A 6,172-nucleotide genomic window follows, 5' to 3' on the forward strand; every position below is an offset into this window, starting at 1 on the left:
ATTCATACAGACCCACTCCCTGCCAGTGGACAGGGGAGAGAATATGTGAGAAACGACACTTCACTTCTAAAAATTTAAAAAGGTTTATTGAACCACAACAAGGGACTGAATAAGGAAAAAGGGACAGCGCTGGGTGCTTAGCTGCAGCCAGAGGCACACTGCCCACACCTGCAATAGTCTTGATATATGTTACTGACAAGCCAAGCCCCTGGTAAGCCAGCCCTCTCCACACTTCATGTATATGTCACTCTTCCAACCCATCTCCTCCTTCATCCCACCTTTTGGAATCTGTGCAGTCCTTCTTGCTTCAACTTTCCCAATGGTCGGAGATCAACTTTTGATATTACAAAATTTATATGAAAAGACACCAGATCTTAACAGAACTTCTTTGAACCTTATAGCACACATTTAACATTCGCGAGAGCCAACACCACACTATCCATTTATTACAGAAGAGCAAGAGCAAAAGTAAGGAAATTTTTGAGTCAAGAAAAAAACTCAAAAGTAAAACATATGAAGGTCAGAAAAAGCCACAAGTGGTGCAAAAGCACTTACTCATCTCCTCCCCTGACCAAAGCTCAGCCAGTCTCTGAAGAGTAGTCTTCCGAGAAACGAACGCCCATCCCCTCAACCACACATTTTCCATTCTCTACACCAGGCTTTATGACTGGCCATGACATCACATGATATAAAAGATCTCTCTGGCCACTCTGACGCAGCTGTCCTCCCAGCTGTGTTCCATCTCAGCCTCTTGCCCATCCCAGCTTATGCCCTGAGGCTGAGTGGGAAGAAAGAGAAGCTCATGATGTGGTGCATGCACTGCACAATAGCCAAAATTTTCACTGGTGTGTCATCAATCCTGTTTTAGCCACAAACGTAATAATTTGTAATGCCTTCCAATGTCCATAACTTTTGTGATGCAATTGAGGTGGCAGTTTTACTAGTTTGCTTATCATCATTGCATGACTCATGTCTCTGCTTCCTTTGATTCTCTTTGATCTGAGGCAAAATGTAGATTGCAGTGTGCCCTACACTCCTTTGTGTAATGCATCATAATCCCCAAGATGTTCTGTTTCAGCTGGCCTTCAAATCCATTCCTTTTTATCTTCTAGTTTCTTCCTAGGTCACAGCGCAGTATTTGAACCTAGCTTGGAGTAATGCTCATTGCACCATATTTGATCTGACTTATATAATTTTGAGTATATTTATTTTAAAACTTGAATACTACTCTCTCACATCTTTTTCTGAGGTTCCCATCACTAACATGTTTTTCATTAGCCTGTGAAGACAATATTTGTGGCATTTTTCTGACATGAGCACATGTGTTCCACTTCAAGTGAATTGCGAATCACCTGTGGGACATGAATAAAGGTGAATTTTTTGTCATTAAATGTGAAACCTAAGCTGTAAATTGGTTCTTCATTTAATGCAATGGAAAGCAAAATATCAGATTGTAACTAAAAATCAGGAGCTTTTTTCTTGAAACTTGCAAATTGTCTTGACTCCTACTGTAGAAACTGTCCTCAGGAGGAATGGTATCTGGCAGCAGTCTGCCACATTCTCCAGGTTTTCTCATCATCCTTCTTTACAGGTCATAATAGAAGATCACCTCTGCCATGATTTCTTGTAAACATTTTGCTCTTTCCAATGATCTGCTGCACATTCCAGCCCTAATGGTGTTTCATTATACTTCCGAGTTCCTCTTCCTTCTCCTAGCCAAATAATGTCATTCTCCAAATTATTTTCCTCTTACAGTTTTCCATCTAATTTTCCATCATTTCATGCAGGTACAGTAGGTATTTTTAAATTTCTGGATCTCAATCTGCCTTTGTGAGCATGTAAATTTTGCTTTACAAAACCCCTTTGGAATCTCCCTTGCTCTAGGGTAAATTTCTGCATTGTACATATGAATCTCTCTCCTTGCTTCTCCTGGTTTTCTTTCACCAAACATTCTTATTCCTTTTATGTTTACTTTTTGTCATTCTGAGTCCCTAGAAGGTATTTGTTTCCCAAAGACAAATTTTCTTCAACTTTCTTAATAGGATTTTTTTAAACTTTAATTTTTTTTGATTGAAGCTGCAGACACTGTTGTTACATTGAATTGATCAGGACAGAATGTTCTAGCTGCTTCTCATTATCACTTTGCTGATAAGAGAAGGTGTGCTCCCCAAGTTTCCTTGAGGTACTCTGCAATAACTGCAGGACATTTTCTTTCCATCTCCCATTGTCATACGGGCTAAAAGGACATGTTGTTCCTTCTGTCAAAAGATGGTTATTGCCAACACTGTAATCTCCAGCAAGCTGGTACTCTTGAATGTGCTCCTGCTTTTCCTCAAGGATTCCATTTCCTTGCAGAGGGCCCCTTAAGCAATGATAACACACCAGACTAGTCAGAGTTATAGAACTGGGCAGAACATGGGCAGACTTATAGAACATGGGCAGAACAAGAGTGTTCAACGAGGTGACTCAAAAGGAAAGTTAAAATAATTTGATTGTGATACGTTCAGTCTTTCCCAAACGATACTCTAAATTCCCTGCTCTCTGGCAGGAAGCTGAGTTGGAGGAAATACAAATCTCAACCTTCTATTAATTAATGTCCCACTGTTAGCATCAGGTGACTATTCACACAGTATTCCCAGTTACTCCTTCACTCAGTGCACACAGGCAGGAGCAGGAGCTCATTCCCCCACGCCAGCAGGTTCCAGGCAGCTGTGCACAGTCGCACCCAGGCGTGCTGGGTTCAGCAGCTGTGTTCACACACACTGCCCTGTAATCTCTGTCCAGCCACAGCAGCCTCTGGGATGTGATGTGGATTACACGACCTGTGGTTGGCACTGGAGGAGTGCTGGAGACCATGGGCAGGTTCAGCAGCCCTTTGGTGCCCCATGCTTAACAGTTCCTGCAGATTTCAGCACATACTCTTCCTCTCTCTTGTGTGATGTGCTTTTGTAACTATTTTTCCATCCCCACCCTGAGATGCCCAGTCAGCCCAAGCACATACACCCACACACACATACAGAGTAGCTCTTTAGCCAATAGCTATTGGTCCAGAGATGGATCTTTTTAAAAAGTGCATTGGAAACTGGAGATAAACAGAAAAGCCACAGGTTATAGAGCTTAAGTTGTTTAAGAGTAGTTTCTACTGTAACATTCTAATTTTACTTCAAAAGAGGCAAGAAAAACTGTGGATTGACATTTTATTGCTAGTGGCAATTGAGTTCAATTGACAGGGTAGGCCAAAGGGGAGAAAATAACCGGATGAAAAACCTAAGTTATCATAAATACACTGAGGAACCTGTGCCGGTGTTTTTGTGAAGCAAAGGAATGGATCTATTATTCTGGTATTACTCAGTCCTTTGAGGGACATGGGTATTATTTTTATTCATAGTTATCACAGAATTGATCCCAAAATGATTAGTTGTTGCCCAAGGTTTATTTAAAAATTCGTAAATATGAGTCACTGGAGAAAAGTATAACAAGCATAAAATATTACAAACCAACAGCATGTGTGAATTTTTGTCACATTTGATGTTATAGAATGGCATTAAAAATACAATGTTTTTTTTACTTTGTGTCTTTTCATAGCTGAGTGAAGATAATAACTTTTTCATCATGCATTACCAAGGAGATTCAGTGCAGTTCCAATGCTATGAAGACAGAAGTTACTATCTGTGTGTGAATGATGACTCACTTGATATTCGCAAGATGGAAAACAAGGAGCCCAATGATGAGAAAAATTTTTACTTCAGAGTGTCATATTTATAGGAAAAGTAAGTTGTCTGCCTTTCAGTGGCCTAAGTGCCCATACAGCTCCTAAGATGAGGAAGTTTGAGATCAACTAATTTCTGTTTGGGCTAAATTTTTACATTTTCATAATTTCTAAGTCACCAACATCCTTTATTTCTGTACATTCAATAGCAAAAGAGGAAGGCCACGTTTGAAAAACAGACCAACTGATCAGTCGCTGTGTCCTACCTACCAATTATATTTTTAAGGAAACAAAATATTCTGGTGGGGGAAAATATACAGGGGATATTTCAAAGATGGAAACAATAAGGAACATATATGAACAGGACCATAAAATATACCATTAGTTTTGCATGTGATAAAAATTTTATGTTTTAAAAACTGTCTCTTATAAGCTCACCTGAATATGACAAGAAAACTTTCAGAAGTTGTTAAATGCATATGTGCATATCCTGACTGACTGACTTGGAGAAAGAGTCAGAAAAGGTGTCTTGACTCTATCTGAGAAAAAGGGAAGATGCTGGAAGCTAGAAGATGTCTCTGCACCTGTAGCTCCCAGCCAGCCCATATAGTCCATTATGCAATTTCAGCATCTCTCCAGGATGGCAGGTCTCTAAGAAAATGTACACAGAGCATCAGATGCACAATGTTCAGGCAGATTGAACTGATGGGCCATGACAGATGCTTGCAAACACATCAGAACACTGCTCTGACATATTGGCTTCCACTTCTGAGTCATAGAGGGAAACGCAATCACACGTTCAATTGTAAAGCAGAGTGCAGAACAGCATCAAAAAAACAATAATGTTCAAAATCACTGAATAAAATAAACACTAAGTGTGTAAGTATAACAAACAATGCACACCTGAAATAAGAATCCTAACATCAGTCAGTCGATCAATGCACATTGCAATAATGCAATTTTCTGTTGTAAACTAAACTCCAAAGGTCTGAGAGACCTTAAAAGAATAGGTTGCTTGTATTCTTCAAATAGAGAAAATCTTTAAGTTGGTTAAAATGCTCATTGAAGAGAGCTTTTAATTATTTTCTAAATAGTACTTACAACCTCTGGACCTGCCAAGAGTTAGTGTGAAGAAAGAAATCCCAAAACTCTAGATATTAATTTCAGCATTTATTACACTAGACTCAAGTTAACTTAAACTACTTCAGATGTTGCACAACAAATAGATTCAGTCATAGTAAGGACATTAATCTTATTACCTGATACACTAACGCTTCATAGTCATACATTTATTATTGGTAGTGTAGTCACCTCACTAAATTACAGAATGTGCTAGATGGCAAGATGAAAAGACGACAAATCACCATAAAGCTTGTAAAAAGCATATTAATGATATCAGCATTGCTGATATCATCACAAAAGTAACATTCACCTCAGCTAAATTTGAATCTGTTTTATAGTTAAAATTTAAACTATGGTTATATGCAGAATTTTGTACTTTTACCATGTGCCATCTTTTTAACAATTCAAGGGAAAATAAGTCCTTATGGAATACAGCAGTGGTAATTTTGTAAAATTTTGGGTTTGATACCTAAGATAGTAATATCATTTGACTTCTTTTCTCATAAAACACAGTAAAATCAGACAAATTCATAACTCTTAATGTGCATAGTAAAGCAAGTTAAAAAGTTCTCTATCGTAATCTTTGCTGGAGTCTTATTTTGATCATAAAATCCCTTCAAACTGACATTTTCCAGTTCCCACTAATTTAAGCGTCTTGTGAGTGGCAGAAAATTTTTTTATATGTGAGGTGGAAATCATATAGAAATTTTATTTTAAAACAGAAGATGAAAGCCATTTCATAATGGCTTTCAATTTTAGCCTTTCAGAAAAATATAGTTTCAAACACTTTACAATAAAATCCAATGTGTCTAACATTCAAATATGAAATATAATTAGTATTTTGCTGTTTAAAACAACAATTATATTCTTTAGCTTTCATTTAACAGATGTGATAATTATTAAAATAATAATATATATATGTCACTCTTGTATTTCTGCCCTTCTAAATAAATTTCTGCCCTGTGCCTTAAATAAAGTACCGCATTTTGTTTGCTTAGACCAATGTAATGTAAGTATTCTTCATATGTTACTTGTAGTATTTTGACCATACTTGTGACTTCCTACAATAAAACCTGTGAGAAGAACTACAATAACTGTAAAGCAAGTGTGTTTGTGGTGCATCTGACTGACAGACACAACAGTTCAGGGCCAGAACTCTTGCTCAGCAGCCAAGGCCGTAATTCTTGTTCAACATTCAGTAGGCACTGAATGTCTCTACAGTCTAAACAAACCATTACAATCTCACATAGGTGCAATTGCAATACTGCTAAAACTTTTAAGCAATCCAAATTGCGCAGTTTCAGTTAAGGATCTTCAGTAACACAACATCTCAGCAGTAGG

Source organism: Fringilla coelebs (genome assembly GCF_963513975.1).
Source record: "Fringilla coelebs genome assembly, chromosome: Z".
Lineage (NCBI taxonomy): Eukaryota > Metazoa > Chordata > Aves > Passeriformes > Fringillidae > Fringilla > Fringilla coelebs.